General features: G+C 36.6%; 1 long non-coding RNA gene across 4 annotated transcripts in view; it reads right to left on the reverse strand.

Annotated features, from left to right (window-relative positions):
- Positions 1–21,115, reverse strand: part of LOC125697162 (uncharacterized) — a 121,905-nt gene that overhangs the window by 59,500 nt on the left and 41,290 nt on the right. Inside the window, exon 1 of one of the 4 annotated variants that reach the window (XR_007378715.1) lies at positions 17,406–17,523. The exons of the other annotated variants lie outside the window; for them this stretch is intronic. This is a non-coding gene — a long non-coding RNA (uncharacterized LOC125697162). Of the gene's footprint in view, positions 1–17,405; positions 17,524–21,115 lie in introns of those variants that run through there. 4 annotated transcript variants of the gene reach the window in all.

The raw sequence follows: 21,115 nt of genomic DNA on the forward strand, positions 1-21,115 counted from the left end.
TGGTTAATAATAATCTTACCATTCCTTCCTGCTATTTTAAGATGCTTCTGCTTGTTTGTTCATTTGTTTTTTCCCTCTTGAGCTCTACTGAATTTTCATACATTTTGGTGTAGCCTTTAGGGAAAAATGAGGCCTCAGGGAAGTTTATGTAGTTGTTTCAGCTTATCAGGACCCATTCTCACTTATGCCATGAACCAAATCTATCCTTTTTCACGAGAGAATCAGGGAAGGATATTGAGGCATGATTTTGTACGTCATAATGGAATGACACTCCCATGTTACTGGTTATGATATGATCTAGCATACCGATAGCTTAAATTTTCAGACTAAAATGGTTTAGTATAATGTATCTGATTTCATCAGTCATACTAGGACTTCATGCTGATCTTTTTCAAACACACCTCTTCTTTTATTCTACTACTATTACTCTTGAAAGCAGTTAGTTACACAGACATCCACTACTGCTCTGACAAATGAAAACCATTCCCTTTTTTCCTACACATCACTCCTTGTTCAAATCCTCCATCTGAACAGCTCTTTCAACTCAACTGTAAAGACTGGTCTAACATGTATTACCTTGATAAGAACTTCTTAATGTAGCTAATTGCCTCCACAGATACTCCTTTACAGTTACCCTGCTTCCTTTATTATCCACATTCCATACCCCTAATTGTATTACTGAGTAATGTGCAGATTCCTAATTAATATACTCAGCATTCCACTTCTTCCCAAGCAACAGGGGAGCAGCTCCAGGATGCATTCAGTCTGTAGGTAAATCTGTGATGCTAAAAGTGGAGCTACCATTTAACTTTATACATTTGTATTGACAGGCAATATGATTGCTGAGTGTAGTAGAAAACATCTTTTAAGTCAGATGGCAGTTGTTTGGTCAGCCCTGATGCAAAAATAGGAATTCACAAAAGGGAAACAACATCATGCCTAAAAATCTGAAGAAGATTTAGCTCTGCAGGAAATCTGTGGAATAAACTGTATTTTTGCAAATCCTTGCAAATCATAGGACAAAGCCTTGGCTTTTATTTGAATGAAAAAATCAAAATTGGACATTCTTAGCACAAAAACTTTGTGCTTTTGTATTTCAGCATCTGAAGATTGATTCAAGTGAAAAAAAATGATCTGCCTCTATTAATTTGTATTTCTAAGGATAATATTTTAAGAATGAGATAGTAGAAGAAACAGTATTTCAGTAGCAAAAGTCGTGATGTATCTAGCACTACTGAATACCAAGCAGAGGCTCTGTTTTGCTATTACAAGGCAGAATCAACAATCAAAAGACAGGAAGTTAATTAAAGATTTGGCTCAACACCAAGACCTACAGGAGTATAAGGAGACTCAAAGAATTGTTTTCGTAAAACTCTGTAAAATAGAAATAAAAGCTCCACATTCAAAACCAAAAGTTCCAAACTGAGGAGACAACATAATTCTACTGTAGTTCGCAGACATTGTCGTCCTTCTGCTTTTAATGAGCTGACATCCAACAGCTCTCAGAAAAGGTATCCAAGTGAAGACATCAATTTCATAGCACTTTCCCCTCCACTCTGGGAACTCGCTTAAAGTCATTTGGAAGGGTTCACTGACTATAAAAATGTGCTAACAGGAAGTAAGGATTTTAAGATTTCATTAATTATTGTTATCTTTAGTTCTTTAATAAGTAACATTACTATTAGTATAAAAGCAGTAAGCTAATGTAACATATTGGATAGAGACAACTATTTCAAAACTTCATTATATTAAGTAGGAATGAACCCAGCCAAAGAAATAAAATTGAACACAAGACAAAATAAACAGATCTTGTTTGAAAATTCAGCTCCCACCCAGGCCTATTCCTACTGAGATTAAATCTATAAATAGTAAAATTTGATTCTGATTTCACAGAAACTAATAGCAGCTTTCAATTTATGCATGATTCATGGGAGGCATTTACACTTACGACTATTTTAATCAAGGGATCACATGAGGCTCTCTGCGTGCTGAATTTCACCTAACTACAACTTTCACAGCTAGCATAACAGAACGATCACTGCCTTCAGATAGCTAGGTAGGGATTAGGCTTATTAATAAAAAGTAAAGCTATGCTGAGTTTTCAAAAAACTGCTTTTGTCATGAAACTCCATCTGTTCTGCTGATTTGCCAATGTTAAAACTGCTTCTAAGACAGCAATTTGTTTACAAGGATGTCTGTTTCCAAGTGTTCAGTTTGATAGAAAAAAAAGTGAGCTACAATGCAGCTAGCAAATAATAATATAACAGTTTATGCCAAGAAATGAAATACACTGCTCCCTACTGGAGCATCTGGATAAGAGCAGAGAACATTTTTCCTTCATGTTTCTTGAAGTAACAAATTAATTTTTGCTGCTTTGGACTGGAACACAGTGTTGAACTACAAAATAAATATCATTTACATATTTACCCAGACATATATTAATAAGAGAATATATTAAGTAGATGAAACATAGAAAAAGTTATGCTTTCTAAAGAAAAATTAAGTGAGAAAAATGTAAACCATCTCCAAAACAAAGTTTCCTCTTTACCCTGAAGCATTAAAAGGGGAAAATAAAAAATAACTATACAATCAACCTTCTTTTTGATTACTGATGTGATATTGATTACTGATAAGAAGATACACAAGATCTTAACCATATCTAGAACTATTTTACTTACTTTCAGTCTGGCAGCTTCAGACATACAGACAACAGACATCACCCTCTCTAATTGCAATTAAGATATGAAACTGAAAACTTGAAATAGTGCTATTGTGGATTAGAGCTGATTTGACTGTATCTCAAAAACACTGGAGAAGAACAACAATAATTTCATGCACTTGGCAGTTCACAAAACCTAACAAGATCAGTACTTGGATTCCAGCACAATCAAAACAATCATATAAGAGCTTGTCTAGCCAGGGAAGTGCAAAACAAGCTGAGATGTCAATCATAAGCCTAATTGTTCTGATCTACTAGCTTCCACAAGGTCACTTACTGACAGGTAAATGGATAATTAAATGATTTAACTCAAACCATTTCCAGTGAAGTCTGTCATTCAACAGAGTAAATGGGGAGTAATAAATAACTAGGAGTTAGTAGGTAACTAAGAGTTAGTTACCTGGAGATACATTCTCCAAAGTAAAACAGAACTGTTATTGCTTTGGACTGCATGGTACTCAGTTGAAAGAGTTTGAAGTCATTTACTCTGTGCAATACGTTACAAGATGCTAGTCTTACTGTATATTTTGGATAAACATGCAGTTACCAACTGCATAACAGTTCAGCAGTGTTTTCAAGCTGCTAAGCAAAACGTGGATAATGAATGGCTGGGCATCAAATATTTATCATGACAAACTGACAGCTGCAGTAAATTTATACCTTACTAAGTTAAAACCTCAGAAAGGACATGCAGGAAAATGACATTAAGAGTCTATTTTCTACACTTCCACGAATGAAGAGATCCAAATTCTCATCTCTTACTTGACTGTCCAGTTTAATACACCCCTGTAAAATTTCGTTATCAATGAAGATGCTGTAACATCATTTCTGCCCCGCCTTTGGCAACAAACCAGGTAACAAAGGCAATTAAGTGTTCCAGGATCCTGCCTTTTTCCAGCTACACACATATCTTCTTCAGCTTAAGGTAGAACAAATGCAGGAAATGGTGGAATTACAGGCTGGGGTTTTTTTGTTGGTTTTTTTTTTCCTAGAAGGGGACTTTGAAACTTAGGAAAGAAATTCCTATCAGCACTTTACTTACACAGCAATGAATTGGAGGAAATTGGCTGCATCAAGTGGATTTAAACTGACTGACATGACAGAGAACTAGATCGTCACTTCCTGAAAGGGATGGGCAAATACACTTCCCGGATGCACCTTCCTCTAACATTTCCTGTGCCTTTCCCTATTAACTCATTCCCAGTTAACCAAATACAGTGTATCATCTGAACACTAGAAAAGGTACCCAAAAAAGCTGTTGCTCCAAATGCCTTCAGTCTAAGTGCCTTGTACTTGTAAGAGCTCTTGTACTAAAACATTATAAAAACAGGAAGCAAAGACTTGGAAAGGAGACAGATTTCTATCATGAAAATCAGCAGAATTCCTAACAAGATTACTACTGGATATTGCAGAAATACTACTGAAAATCTCAGTGCTGGGGCAAATTCTTTGGAAATTATACAGCCCTCAACTTACTTATCTTATACAAATGGAACTTCACTGTTAAAGGTGTAGGGGAAAAACATTATTTTATTGCAAGCCACTACTTCACATTGAAAATTAATAATTAACAAGATTCAAAGACATAACAATATTTTACTAAGAGAACACTGAGATAAGTAATGGAGACTGAAGTGTAAGACACCTCCCAGGAATTAATGACTCGCTGGTGGGAGTTGCAGGTGCCTGGCTGAACTTCAGACTGAATCCCAGCTAGTCACTACGGTCCCAGGAAACGTCTTGAAGCACAACCACTGTAATACGACAATTAAATCACAGAAAAGGACCTCCAAGATTATCCAGTTCAACTGTCCACCTACCAATAGTTCCCACTAAACCATGTCCCTCTGTGCAACATCTAAATATTTCTAGAACACCTCCGGGATTGGTGACTCAACCACCTCTCTGTGCAGCCCATCTCAGCTCCCGATCACTCTCTCGGAGAAGAATTATTTCCTAACATCCAACCTGAAGCTCCCCGGTGCAATTTGAGGTCATTCCCTCTAGTCCTATCACCAGTTACACGGGAGAAGAGGCCGACCCCCACTTCATCACAACTTCCCTTCAGATTGTAGAGAGCAATAAGGTGTTTCCTGAGCCTCCTCTTCTCCAGACTAAATAATCCCAGCCCCCCCGGCCACACCTCATAAGACTTGTGCTCCAGACCCCTCAACAGCAGCTTCATCATCCTTCTCTGAACACACTCTCTGGCCTCAATGTCTTTCTTGGAGTGACAGGCCCTAAACCGAGCACAGTGCTCAAGGTGCAACCTCATCAGGGCTGAATACAGAGAGATGATCACTCCCCTGCCTCCACTGGCAATGCTATTTCTGATACACACCAGAATGCCATTGGCCTTCTTGGCCACCTAGGCACGCTGCTGGCTCATGTTCAGCTGAGTATCAACCAGTACCCCCAGGTCTATTTCCTCCACACCGCCTTCCATAAGTGTGTAGTATTGCCTGCAGGTTTTTGTGACCAAAGTGCAGTCTTGTTCAACTTCATCCCACCAGCCTCAGCCTGTTCAGATTCCTCTGCAGAGCGTTCATTTTTCATCATCCTTTTTTTCTTTTTATATTTATGCTGGACCAGAGCAACATTTTACACTCCTGATCTTAGCATTTTGCCTTTCCCAAATATTGGCTCTGATATTTCTGCCCAAAAACCTACCATGCACATAAAAAGAAGCTGAGTATCCTCTTCAACAATCTTGGGCTCAGCTGATTGGGTTACTTGATTGCTGATTGGGTTACTTGAAACAAGTCAGAGTCACAGCCCTGCTTTGCACTGTGCCACATGAGGTGGAGCTTCATTATTGCACAGCATTATATGGTATAGATGTGTGTGTCACAGTTCACAAGCAAATTTGATGGGCACAAGATGGCGGTAGTGGGAAGGTGGGGGCAGGGGGGTTGGGGCTAGAGAGGTTTTACATTTTGAAAGCAATTAATAGGTGATCTCAGTTACAAATGTTTGCTTGTTTCAAATCATGAACTGCCAGCATACTTGGTATATTTCTCAATAATGCTGCCCTACATTTCAGCATTTTTCCCAGTCTAAGAAAACACTCTCACACCTGGAATAGCCCAGAAAAAATCCTGTTTTCACGCTCATTCTAAAGAATTTCAAGCTGAAATGCAGGGGTTAAGCCTCAGAAAAGGCCACACAGTTAGCAGAAGAACTGAGAACAGAGTTCAACCGTTTTGATTTTCCATCCCCTTAGCCTGAACACGTAGCTTTGGAGAATAGCTAATTCCACGGGAATTCTATCAACAGCAACCTAACAGGAACTGCTTGTAAAAATAGGATTTGCAGTGTACTAGTTCACTATTTATCTGTGAACAGTGGGGAAGGGAAAAACGACCACAGCATGAAGAAAATTAAGTAAATTTATCATTAGTTATAATTAACAAGTGTGTATTCTTCCCACATAGGAAATATGAAAATTATGTCAATAATCCAGCCATTCTTTCTTCTTCTTTTGTAACATCACACTAAGAATTCACAGAAGGACTTTCATGTGAGACTGTTACCATTTTATTCCTTTGGAGAGGAAATGCATGAAGTACTCATATCCTACAATATGGTACCCTATTATTCCTCAAGTCCATTACCAGTGCTGGTGTACCTGCAAATACAACTCATATTTCCCAAATGCAGGCTGTTTCCTTCTCGCACTTCCCCCTCCCCCCGACTCCCCTGCCCCCCCCGACCCCCATAGCTAGAGCTTTATAGCCAGAGTGTAAGACTTGTACCAGGTGTGACCCTGAGTACAGAAGAAAATACCTGCAGACAAGATTACTCTCCTTTTTATACCATGACCAATAAAGTGAAAATATACCTTTTAGTTTTCATGAGGAGAGCTCTGGGTCTAATTCAGTTGCAGATTTTCCCTTTTTCTTCTGCTTAACATAGATCTTGTTCTAATCTCATGACTAATATTAAGGCCCAGCAAGAACAAAATCTCAGGATAAAATAAAGGAGTTGTTTTGTTCAGTGCTAAGCAACCAATGACTCCATAAACATGTATGTGTGCATATATATACACATATATATGTATGCGTGTGTGCGTATTTCAGAATGTGTGTCAATTACTTACCATACAGTAGTAGCACTAATTTACATCTGTCCTACAATACTGTATTAGTTTTCTATGTATGAAAAGAATCTCAATTGAAGACCTATATGAATCCTGGTTGCCAAGCACCTGATCTCTCATCTCTCATAAATAAGGAAGTATTGTACAAAACCTGTACAATATGCTGTGATTCAAAGAAACAGGATTCAGCAGAAAATAAAAGAAACAGTGAAGCTCAAGGACGTTAGAAGCAAAATTTTACTGCATTATGCCATTTGTCTCTTCTTCATAGAGAAGCAATCAAACCAAGCGATGTTCACATCCATATCTGAGCTCTTCTTCACTAGGAAATTCAAAACATATTCAAACTAAAAAGGAGCTAGCAATCAGAGACAGAGTACTATTGTGTAGATGGATTTGTCCAACACGTTATCCCACTCCCTCAGGTTTAGAATACAGAAGTGGTACTGTTTTCCTGCCAGAAACAACAGCCAAAACAACAAGAGTCATGAGCTGCACTTAAAAGAGAAAGTAATGGTCACTGCCTGTTTTACGCTTGCTTAGATGTGAGATGATATAAACCAAGATAAAGTGGTGCCTATGCAGTCCAACTACAATAAAACTATCTCGGAAAAAAGCTGGGCGATATTGAATAGAACACATTTGTTTTCTGCTTCATTATTAAGTGTTTGCACAATCACGCAACACACCAAGACATGCATAGCTAACTCTGAAAGTGTTGCCTCATACTTATTTCCATAAAAATGACAGGAAATAAAAAGAACTCAAGAGCACTATTTGATAGAGCAAATTCTCAGCTACAAAATGGCATTTTTCAAAATATTCACCACCATTCGCTATGCAAGGAAGAAGAGTGTGCATGCCACGATTGTAAAAATCTACACCAGCAGAGGTACCCCACTCTTGCTGTTGCTACTGTTGAAAAGCAGCACTCACAGTGCTCGCATCCAGTGTTTGGTCTCCATAAACGTTCAGCAAGTGTCAGTAAGTGCCATTTTTTCTGTATCAATGAATTGAATGGCACATCTTTGTTTCATACACACTTCCATGTCAGACAACCTTTTGTCAGAGTGCCTCTCTACTGCCACCTGTCATACAGCTACAAAATATAACAGAATGTTGGCAGAAAGGTTAATCCTCTATTGCCATACCACCAATATCCCCCTCAGACATCAAGGGCCAACAGAATAAAATAGTAGGCATTATTTTTGGAAAAACCCTTGTAAATAAAGAGTGGATTCTACATATAAGCCTCCAGGTTTGAGCTGGTGTTTCTTTAAATTCTCGTGCTAGATTCAGAACGACGACAAGAACTGAACCAAAAAGGCTGAAAACTGACCTTAGAGAAAGGTCTGTTGCAGGCCTGAATTTGAATGCCATAGGTTTGGGGGATTTTTTATTTATCTATTAATAATTCACAGCTTGAGAGAATTTATCAGAATAAAGAAGATCTTCAGTTAAAAAACTCATAATAGTTACAACTTTCAAATAGTAGCAGAGAACTCTGGATATTCACCTGCATTTATATCAAAGGATGTGACAATTCTATGAATACCCTTTGTGATCTTTTCTGAAGTCCAACATTAAGACATAATTTCTCCACAGGATATAATAAATTACAGTGTCAAATAGGATAGTAAGTCAGTATAGAATACTGAAGCAGTCTTATAACTCATTTCTAAACGTCACGTATTTTGAATGCTGCTAACCAGGGAGGTCAGAATTAGGGAGATACAGAGATCATCCAGTCCAACTGCCTGAGCACGTCAGGATCAACTAAAACCGAAAGCAAACTACTGAAGAAATTTACCAAATATCTTTTGAATGCTGACTTGCACTGCACATCAGCCATCTCATCAGGAATTCTCTTCCAGCGTTTGACAACTCACAGTAAGAAATGTTTTTTAATGTCCCGCCTGAACCTCTCCCAGAGCAGCTCTGTGCCTTTCCCTCACATCCTGTCCTCAATTATCAGGGAGCAGAGATCAGCACCTCCCTCTCCATTTCCTCTCCTCAGGAAGTAGGTGACTGAAGCATTAAACCATACATCATGAGCACTAATAAAATCATAACTTTCCTGAAAATTAACAGTGGTCCAAGTGAGACATGCTGTAAGCCCAGGTTTGTATAGTAGTCCTAAAAATCAGAGGACAAATTACCAAGCATACAAATTATGGGTGACAAATCAAGTAAAAAAAGTAGTTAGGATGAAGCTGTAGGGAAAAATGATACCCTTTGTGTTGATACATTTATGCAAGAAAGGGAAGCTACATACATTTTTCTTTTTAATATTCTTTCGAAAACAGATGAGCTAAGAACTAAACTGAAGTAGATAACTGAACTCTGATCACAAACTTGAATGCCTGAAGAAACAACTCTCTTGATATTTTTCTCCATTTATTATTAACTGCAATGTTTTGAACAGCTGATGTTTTCTGAATCCAAAAGACAGATACGTCAGCAGGAGATGAACTACAGTACACCCAGTTATGTCAGTATTCTGCATGGCTTTTATCACTGGGTGTGAACAGTAACCTTCAGGCATGTGAAACTCAGAATTAGATTCATTTTTGAGAGAAACATAGTAACGACAACAACAAAAATCCCCCACATTTCAGGAGTAATACAAAAATAGGGAAATATGTTTTTGTTTTAACGGGAAAACGCAGAGTATAAAATCAATCACTTTTACAATAGAATTTGATGCATCACTGCTAAAAATTGAAGTGTTTTTATTGCTATTGTCCAGTTTTTGTTCTGTGAAATGTTATGCAATTTTACGTAATGTGCCTTCAATTTTTATTTATTTATTCATTTTACTTTTACTATTCCTATACTGAAGGCATGCTACTGTTCAGGGAGAATATGCTTCATATCCTGGTTTTCCTTAATTATGCCTATTTTTACCAGAACTAAGTAATGCAAAAGTGCGTTTTCACATTAAATCCATGTCTCAAGATCATCCTCAATTTCAGTTTTCTCAGTATCTAAGTGAAAAGATATTATTTTAAAATGTAAGAGGTTCTGCAGTACGCACGCAGCATGACTAAACTATCCTTGGGCAACCTTAGCTGTTCTCAGGGATTTGAATTACAATCTCTGGGTCAATGATTCTCAGATTTCTTTCCCCCTCAGTCCCTTCCCCTTTGTTCACACATGAAATTCAAACTGCTTCTACAGAATCTTCTCCAGATGTCCTCTTGCCAAATAAGAAACAATACGTCAAAGCTAGCTTTTCTCTCTCTCCCCTCAGCTCCTTTTCTCGCTGCTTTGCTGTAACCACCAGCAATTCCAGTGCTTTCCCTTTCACACCAATATTCAAGTCCTTGAGTTCTGGTATTATTTTCAGATCCAGTCACACAAGAACAAACAGTGTCAATCTGACCGCCTTCAATGCCTTCTCTCTGCAGCACTGTTCCAAACAGACAAAAATACATCTGAGCTCCTGGATCGCATTTCAGTGGTACCCTTCTGAAAGAAGGCTTTTCATAGACAAGAATATGTACTCACAAGGGAATATGTTAAGCTTAAAAATATTACATCACGGGCTGCGATAAAGATTAGAGATTTCACTTTTTTTTCTTTAATTCATCTTAACAGTTCTGTAAAAAAAAGACTTCCCTCTGTGGAAGTAAGGAAAGAAATCCTGCATCTTCATCACAGTTTAGAAAATGTAATGTCTCTCTTGCAAGTAAGTTCAAAAAGAAAAACTTCCTAGATGTTACCTATTCTAGCTTTTATAAACATGTAACATTTTTAATTGCAGAGATATTTTACATATGTTTGAAATTAAAACCAAATATTGTCTCACACATTTCAAGTAAATTGTGTGAAATAAGGTGAATAGAGCTTTCTTGATACTTGCCGGAGTTTCACCTTATCAAGTCAGAAAGTACTAAATGTTCTTGTAAGAGCATTATTGGTAAAATAGCACATATGTTATACGTTTAGCATTTGCCAGGCTTCAATGGGCGATATGTGGCCTAATCTTGATATTTCTCAACCACTGAGCAATAAAATTCCTTCCACAATAACTACCAAAACCAAAAAAAGTATCAATAAAAATATTTTGAACTTAAAGGATACGATTGCTACTGACTGATGGATCTGATTGAAGAACATAATTCCCAACCAATTCATTGAAAAACTGAAATCCCACAGAGCATAGAACTTCTGGGGCATCAACTGGGGAGAGATCCCAAGAGGCGAGGCTGAGATTTGTTTCCATTGTCTTTGAACTCATAATTTCCTAGTTAATAGATGTTTTCATTGTCTGCTACTCACATTATTACAAGTACCATCTGAGTTTGCCATTTTTCATGCTGTCTTTCCAATCATGACTCAATGATTTCTGTCTATCAGTTTAGCTCATAAATGAGGCAAGTAAGCATAGAGCCATACAGGAACATAAATACAACTAATTTCTGATTTCTTTTAGTTTCTGCCAAACTTGGACTTCATCCCAGTACTTTCTTCACATGAGCCATCATGTCACATGCTCAGGCCAAGCAGGAGAGAAAGAAAACTCTAAGTTAAAAAGCCAAAAAAAAAAAAAAAAAAAAAAAAAAACCATGTTTGCAGAACTGCTGTTTTCTAAGTCTTAAAAGGGCTTAGTTAGCAGTCCAGCAGCCCCAACATTTCTTATCATTGAATCCATTCCCTTCATTTAAAGCTTGATTATTTATGACATGGGGAGGTGACGTACCTAGCTCAGCCAGGTACACAGACTTTCATTTTGAAAACACGCTGATCTGGAGTAAAACACACCCTGTGTCAGCACGGGTCAGGAGCACAGTTCAGAAACAAATCTTTTCTCGACACAGAGAAGTCTTTTCAATTGACTACAACTGCTCAGTCAAAAGATCTGTACAAAAATTGTGAAGCAGGGAAATCATAGCTGACGTGTGCTAACATATCCGACTGAGATGACATGGTTACAAACAGTAACAGTAGTCCAGCTGGAGAAAGTTCTCAGAAAGTCCTTACATGTAAGGATCCCTCTATATGCTGTTCTTGAAGATCCAAAAATCAAAAGAGAGAAGACTTATATTGGTATCTTGAACTTTTTGTTTTTTATTTGGTTGGGTTTGTTTGTTTTTCTGTTGTCTGGGAGGGTGGTCATGGCTGCAGTTTCTTTTTCTTGTTGCTGTTTGGTAGTGGGGTTTTGGTTTGCTCAAGACAGCTCTCTTTCTTTTACTTCCACTTTAGGAGAATGGTACAGGGATTTTTTATTTATTTATTTATTTATTTTAAGTAATTTTTGTACATTTAAAAACATGTAAAGACCAAAAAATCCAAATCATTGAGTGTACAAAAAAATTAAAAAAAAAAAAAAATCACCTGAAATAGGACCAGATAAGAAGTGCTGTAGAGAAAACATACCTAGAAATTATGTGAATATAGATTTTGAAAAAAAAAAAAAAAGAAAAGAAAAAGACATGATGAGATACATAAGAAGTCACACTGAGTAACTATTCACCGACTGCTTGTTCCATAGGGAATATACCTTTTTCTTTAATTTCTACTTTTTAAGCGAAGCACACTTGACTTGCAGAATTTTTGTTACCCCTGGAGGACACTCATATACTGATAAGTTTTTAGAGCTTTATTTTTATTAATACCTTCAATTTATATATTGGTCCTGCCATTTTCATTTCTTAATTTCTTGTTTCATATTGTGACAACACTAACATATAGCAATATATCCACACACAGTGTTGTTAATGCATGGATTAACTGAGGCACGGGGACTTCATATGGAACAGTAGAATGAATAGAATAAGTAGGAAATAAGCCTCCTAACTTCCAGACTTGTACTCCTTTATTCAAAAGCTCTTCAAAAGCAGCACAGAGAAACAGCCCATCTTTCTCAACATGGCTCATATGGACAAACTTATTTCATTCAGCACAATACATTGACAGTAATAAAAAAAATTTCAAACCCCTTCAAACTAAGTACATTACAAAATCAAGTTAAGAAAGAGAATAGCATTTGTGCAGAAACAAACGACTGAACAAAATACTTGGCTTTTGTTTTCTTGCTAGATTTATTGACAAGTTGGAAGCCAAAACTGTTTTTTGTTTGAATTTAATGCCAATGTCTAGGAAAAAACATCTGTTTATTCTACAGAATACTGCAAGTAAAATTGCCAGAGAACAGAATATCTTTCACAGAGTACTGAATGTACCTCTCAAACTTTTCAGGTTTTCTTTTCAAAATGATAAGGACTAATTACTTCTTTCTTTAATATGTTTCTGAAGAGAGACAATTCTTACAAATTATTTAGCCTTGAGTTAAAATGTTACTTATTTTACACCTGTTCAAGTGATACCGAAGATTTTTGCAGGACTTAATTACTGCTAGTTTACCTGGACCAAAGGAATCATTTAAATACCCAGTTGTTAAGGAGCACATACCTCAAAGGTGTTAAGTGTTTTATTAGACGCATATTAAAATATATATTAGTAATTCACAAGAATTTAAAAAATGAGGAAAAAAAACCAAATGTATCATTTCTTTTCCTACAGGTCATTAGCACCAGCTCACTTTGAAAGGATAATTCAAACTGTCTGGAATGCAAGAATGTTTTGTGTGTAACTCAGTTTTTACAGGTTTTTGTGGCAAATAACTGAAAATTTAACCTCAGTTATGTTATATGCGAAGCTTAAGATTCCATAAATCAATAATCACAGGCATGATTATGCCTTTTCTTTTTGTACTTATATCTGATAGAAATTTCTGATGGTATTGGAAGGAATTTGCACCACAATTTAAAAAAAAAAAAAAAACAACAACACCAAAAAAAAGGAAAAGTGACCCACAGGCTTTTTTAATTTTAATTAAAAAAAAAAAAAAGTATATTTTATTATTCTACACAAACTTTTATCCTTACTTCATGTTTCAGCACATTTAAATTTCCTTCCCAAATCAGGTCTCCAAAAGATGAACGCAGGCTTTAAGGACTAGTTCACAGGTTAGAGCCTTAATGTATAAGTCACAGTATCCATTCCCCAGCTGGTATGCATCACTCTAATACTGCCGATTTGCCATTAACATCTGGCAAGTCTTTGAACCAGGAAGGCTCTTAACGAATGAGAAAGCTACCAAATTAACCAAGTACTTGAGACAACTATTTTAGAGCATGTGTCCACATAGTCATGATGTATATGCTTGTGATTTGGCAAAGTGTCTCGAGAACTCGAGGAATACCCAAAAAAGCTGAGATAGAGAAGGCTGATCTTTCTAAACAAGTAAACATCACTGCAATCTTAGAAGAATAGTAAAAACTAAGTCATTTCTTCAGTGCAGAATACACAAAATCTGCAAATATGCCATCATTTTATTTTTATCTGAAAACTAGACAATTACAAAATCAAAAGGGTAGATAAGAAAATTCAAGAAGCTGCCATGAATAGTAAACAGTTGAGTCTATTTACACAATGCAATAACGTAATCCTTCTTAAGATTTACATCATAACAATACTGTCAAATAATTTTGATACTTGTTTAGTTTGTTGTTGTCAAAAAGCACAAATCCAGCTTTCTTGCAACAATTTAAGAAGTTCAGTGTATGGCATTACTAGAAGTTGTAGCTATTTTACACAAAAAGAAGTTAGTCAAAATTTACTGAATGTTGTTTTGTCCTAATTTTTTTCTGTTTTGATTTGTAAGTGAGAAAAAACAACAAATGGCATGTGATTTTTATTGCTGCCAACTCAGAAATTCTATCAAATAAGAGGGAGCAGAAAATTATTCACAAAAGATACAGAGGGACAATCTTTGCTGGCCAGAATTTTACTTCAGATAAAATAGTACTAGAACAAAAGACAACACAGTCCTCAGCATGGATTGGCTACCATCCCATAGCCAGTGAGAGTATGATGGTGATCTCTGTAAACCACTGGCGATCAAGTTGGTTCCTTCACATCATAGTCAAACTTGTTACAACTCTAACAGAGCCAACATTCCACATCTTACATTCTGTTTACTGTTCACTAGCCACGTCACATGCAGTATGAAATATAAACTGCTGCTCATTGCAATTCAACGGAATTGTCTGAACCAATTATGGTACACAAAGTGAGGCATTAAGGGACACAGCTAAGTGATGGGAGTAGGTAGGTGAGGTTGAGGAGTGAATCTGATAACTTTAAGGTCTTTTCCAACCCAGAAGATGCTTTGATTCTAAATATTCTCTCTGAATAATAGCTACTATTCCTCAAAGATTTTACTGAGGTTTGTTCCAAGCGTGCAAGAAGTTATAATCCCCATAGCATGCTATAAATATTACTCTAACTTACAAATACTAATAGGAGAGAAAAAAGAAATAAAAAAGAAATAAAAAACCTCTAGAGGTACCCTCCAACACTCATATTACATTTCAGTTATAATTATTTCTGGGAATGTATACCTTAGGTACTTCAATTACTGTGTCTTCAGAGTTTTTGCTTCTTGAATTATGTTTGCAAACTACTTTATCTGATAAATAACAGAAACAAAGTGAATTCTGCAGAACTGAGTAGGACAAGTCACACGTCTATAATTTGCAAAGATCTTGCTTTACATAGTTATGCTATTGAAGAAATCAAGCAGCCACAAGTCTAGAGTCCTCTATTATGGTTAAGAAAAGTACAGAGACTAAGGGAAAATTCTGAGAATGGAAAAGGTATGCATGATCAAGTGGGCAGAAGACAACAATTTTATTCATCTTGATCACTCATCTGTAGAAAGGAGAGAATAAGAAATCACCCAATGGATAATACGCTCCTTCAGGTAACTAATGCCGTGCCTATGGTAAGTAGCTCAAGTAGAATGTCATTAAACTCTGGAACGGGGCTGAAATGTGGCAGAAGACCTTCCAAGTAGTTAAGACAGAAGTATGAGAATGTATTGTAGAGGTGGGGAAATTATTTACACTGTACCATCATGACATTGAACTTGAGACTGTCAGTTACAGCTCGAGAAACGGACACTGGAATTATCTATGACTGCACTCTAAAATCAGTGAACTAAGCAGGCAGTGTGGCCAAAAAAAGCCAACAGATCATCAGCCACCATTCAGGAAAGGTATTAAAACCAGACAAAGTACTTCATTTTGCAACTGCATAAAATCTTGCCATATCCACATCCTGAATATTGAACACACGTGTGGTCTCCACACTTCAGAAAGGATGTAATGGACTTAGAAGGCCCAAGAAGGATAACTTAAAATATCAAGTGGGTGAAAACAGCCGATTCGTAAGGACAGACTGAACAGACTGCACTCCACAGAGGGAAACAAACGAGACCAAGAAACTCACGGTCTGAACACTGAAAACAGAGGGCAAGAATTTACCCACTCCAACATCCCCAAAACAACAGTCCTGGATGCTGAGCAACAAGGAAAGGCATGGTGTCACAAACAACAAAAGAGTTGGGAAATTCCATTCAATTTCATTAACTGCCAATTAACAACGGATCCTTATCTTCCACTACTCCTGAATTCTTACTTCATAGCTCTAGCATGCGCTCCTCTACTGGAGAAAGTCCTTTCAGCTGTTATGCATTTTCTTATGACTTCACAGTCATTCTGCCAATTACATCCAATACATACAGAAATAATTCATATTCTTCCTGACTTCTTGACACAGTTGGGCTCACTGATGGACCAGACAGACTATTGGTTTTGCAAAGTAGAGCTTTTTTTTTTTTCCAGTTTTACTGCTGGACAAGAAATGCATCAAGATTTGTTTGAAAAAAAAGACCCAAAACAATTACTACTTGATGTTTGTTCAGAGCACTGAAGAAATCTCAGTTTTCATGTATGAGTTTTCTTCAAAATCATTTATTTATGAGTATCTTTATTTAAATGTATATGCTGAGCCACAAAATAAAACAAGTGGTTGAAGAAATTAAAATTTAAAAATCACAAAATAGTAATTTGCATCCAGGTGAAAATTTATCAGTTGCTTTTTAGAGTACTCTAGTGTTCTTCATAAATAATAAGTTTTGGACATCTTAATTACTATACTCATAAACAGAAATGTTAGTCTCTTTCTTCACAATCAAGTTTGAATTTCCATCAGCACGGAAACTTTATTTGTATTCAAATGAAATGGATTTGTAAGATAGTTTAGCTAAAACTGCCTTGGTAACTTTGCTTTATCTTTTAACTAAAAAATATTTTACTGGAATCAACTGCTTCATTCTCTACTTTAAAGATTTCCCTAAGTATTTGCGATTGAACCTTTCCTAGCTATAAGTTTCCGTAAGATATTATTTCAATAACTTTCTCATCTAATAGAAAACTTGCAGCTGTTGTGTTTTGAAAAAAAATTGGCAGGGATGTATTTGTATGTTGTGAATGATGTCACCATCTTGTGACAAGCTACAGAACAATTTTGGCTGGGGCAGTTTTTGTGTAGACCATAGTTAAATAAATTTACTTAAAATCCTTGGTTAAAATAAATCTTAAAATTGTACACGCACACAGATGTGTGCCTTTGCTTTATTTAATGATATCAAACAGTACATCATATTCATTCTCAATAAGGGTATTTAATCAATGCACAGTATTAGATAGATTTACATGGAAGCTGGCTACTCACCTTCGCCTTCTAAGAAATATGCTCACAGCATACATTGTATTTCAAATTATTGTTTTCTAGTAGAAAATTCTGTTCTAAATGACGCTGATCCCATGTGCCGGCTTTAAAAATCATTAAAGGCAACAGTTGCCTAGGGCCCCAATTGAGACAGCAAAAATCACTACAAAAGCAGAAGTTGTGTGAGAAGCTCTGGGGAAAAAGACCATGCAGCTGTCAGGCATCTCTCCAAAAGGGCTGGGCATGAAGAAGGAAAAGAAATGAAAGCACACAGAATGGGAGGCTGAAGATTGACCAGGCTGCCACCTCCACAGAACTGAATTTTGCCATCCCCAGGCATGAGAACTGAATAAGTTAATTCAGTTTACTTAATGAGCTGGAAAGCTTCTACTGAGCCCTGCTTTAATATGTCTGGTCAGGAATACAAAAATCTTCCCAAGGCATTAAATCTACTGCTTGCATAGAAGAGGAAACGTTCCTTTGAAGTAAAGAATAAGGGTGGTGAGGGATAGAAAAAGGATGTAACCCCGTTAGGAATCTCAGAAAAGTGTTTTTCAGTGGAACATACAGACTTCTCAGAAATGTTAATTACCTTTCCTCTCTCCAAGACACACTCTGCCCTACTTGGGAGCAATCCAGGTAGAAGGCCGGAAACTGAATTTCCATTTACAAGGCTGTTGATGATTTTTTTTTTTATTTTTTTCTTCTTTCCACAACCTTTGGATTTTGCTGGAGAAATAGATCAGGGTTCTGCTTTCAGACTACATGCTCCTAGCAAGATCCCAGCTATTAAGTCCAACATATCCCACAGTATTCTTCTCAGAAATTTCTTTCCTACATTGCAAATTCACATCTTTCCACTCTGAAAGATGTTTATGTTGACTTGAAAATTCACTAAGAATGCTGGGCATATTCTAACGATACATTACTAATAGAAACCTGACTTCAGCTACGTTCCAATTATTGTGAGCCTTGACGAATATCATTTCTGAAAGCACATAAAATTAAAACGTTCTGAAATACATGTCTTTTTTTCTTCTTGTGTGACATAACATAGACAGCCTGTTTCACTTTAAGGAATTTCAGCAAATTACAATTCCCCAAACAGAGTATCAGATTTCTCCTAACAGATTATGTCTCTCTATGCACATTATCTGTCCTCTAACAAAATATATTCTTGAAGAACTCTTTAAAAAAATATATTTTATTTGCTTTGAGGACTCTCAACCTGGCAAGCTAATAGCAAAATTCAGATTCCACCATGTCATTCAAATTGAATTATCCTTGCAAAAGAAATAATTGAGAACATAAATGATATTAGGGATGTTGAGCACCTTTGAAGCTTTTCTGCATGACAGTATAGACAACGACATGACTGCACAACACAATATGTAACTGATTTTCACATGGATGTGAATCTACAAGTCCTGTGCTGTAAAATGTTAAAATGGCAGTTGCATTTCAAGTGCATTTATTGCAACCGTATTTCAGTACTCTGTTTCCTGTGACTTTTTTTTTTTTAAATTAAATTATCTCTCAAATTAAGAATTTCACCTTTCTCCTTCCTTATAAGTTTTCCTAAAGAAAAAAAAAAAAAGTAATCCCTGATCTTAATGCACTTGATGACAAGTAGGGAAAACACAAATCCAAAAGCCTTAACAGTCTGGTGATTATTCAAGAACTCAAAACGCTTTGACACCACACGTCAAATATTTGGTTTTCTTACCAGCCCTAATCTCAGAGTTATTATTTTCCCCAGTTAAAAACATACAAACTACATTCAAAACTGCCTGCCCTTCCTTTTCTATATACCACATCTCCTATTACAATTGAAATGCTATACCAGATAACAGAGCTGTTCTCAAGTCTTGTAAACAGAGCATACGATCTTTTCTATAAAAAAATTCTCACTTACCTTGACAATCACAGAATCGCAAGGTTGGAAACGACCTGCGAGATCATCCAGTCCAACCACCCCCCCATTCCTATCAGTACCACAAGCACTAAACCATTTCTCGTAGCTCCTCATCCAGGCGCCTCTTGAACTCTGCCAGGGACGGTGACTCCACCACCTCCCTGGGCAGCCATTCCAGTGCCTGACCACCCTCTGAGACAAAAAGTTTCTCCTAATGTTCATCCTAAACCTCCTTTGGTATAACTTCTGCCCTTTCCTAGTATATCATAATCCTTTCCTAGCATATCATACCCAGGAACTGAAGAATAGCAGAGATTATAGTAGGACAGTGTCCAGTATTTAGAAGCCAATAGAAAGCGTGCAACTTTCTAACACGCTTGTCTGATTGCCATCATAACACAAAATCAGAGAGCAATGAAAATAAAGTATGAAGAATACTGCAATTTTGGTAATTAGTTCTAACCCATTTGATACAAGTGGTACAAATATATCTTCTTTTACATACCGGATATAAAGATAAAAAGCTGATTAACTATGCTGAAGAGAGAAAGGCAAAAAGGCTCTACATTTTTATCAAATATCTAATGATATTTAAGTAGTAACAGCTCTAATACAACCTACCAGCAGTGCTTTTCTCCTTGCCAGACACAATGCTAATGATTCCAGCTGCATGCACAGGACAAATATACCCACTGCTCATCCTTCTAAGTATACTAATATCCTGAAATTACATGAGCAATATTAGCCACAGTGGTAGAATTAACACGGAGGAAACTATGGAATTATAGTTCTGTAATAAGACATTTTAGCTATAAATGCTATTATCATGAAGCTTTTGCTGAAAGGAAAGCATTTCTTTGTTAAAGAATCAGTTGCAAAAATGTCAGTGCTGTCAATATGACTTCACTGTAAGACATCAGCTACAGAGATGTGACAGAAAACAAAATTATGCTGTACCAAGTTAAGGCGTTTTTTTGGTTTTTTGTTTGTTTTTGCTATATCATTTTCTCAGTTCTGATTCTGCTATCAATTTTCCCGTGACCCACAGGAAACCAAAACCACTCCTCATCCCAATCATTTCCAACTTTTGTCAGATGAAACTTTCATCAAACAGTATAAGGAAAAAACATAAAATGAAAAGCTGCAATACTCTATAAGCCTTTGAAGGAAAGGTATATTATATTACGTGAGGCAAGAAAGGACAAAAAGCTCTTTCTGACGGAAAAACATTTCAGAAATTCTAGTTTTCTTATCTCTTTCCGCATCCAACTCAAGGTATGAACAGGTAGATGTGATACCACCTGCTCAGAAGAACATTTTGAATTGCAGACTCACATACAGTGTTGTACCTAAAAGACTGAGCAGATTTGCTTTTAATCACAATAAAAACGACAGAATATTCAACTGATAAAAATCACACACTGCTGTGCTTTTCAATTTTTAGTTTTTAAAGAAAACAGAAAGACTCATATCAAGGGAAGATGTTTGAAATTGTTCATGTTAAGTCTACAAAAAATAAGAGCTGAAGTTGTAGTGATCCTAGTCAGTGCATCAATGACCTTCACTCCTGGAATCAAAAGTGGGAACAAAACAACAAAAGAAGAGAAACAAAATATCCATCTGGGGCACCAATTCTGCTACATCTCTCTTGCCACGTCTACAAATTCTTGTGAGACAGTTTTAGTTCATATCTTGCCAGATGCAAAATCTGAACCAAAGGCTGCTACAGCTGAAAGCACAAAATAATGTTGTTTTCAAGGCAAGATCTATAAGTTTCTCTGTGGACTTGCAAAGAAGA

This window comes from Lagopus muta, chromosome 8 (assembly GCF_023343835.1).
Source record: "Lagopus muta isolate bLagMut1 chromosome 8, bLagMut1 primary, whole genome shotgun sequence".
NCBI lineage: Eukaryota > Metazoa > Chordata > Aves > Galliformes > Phasianidae > Lagopus > Lagopus muta.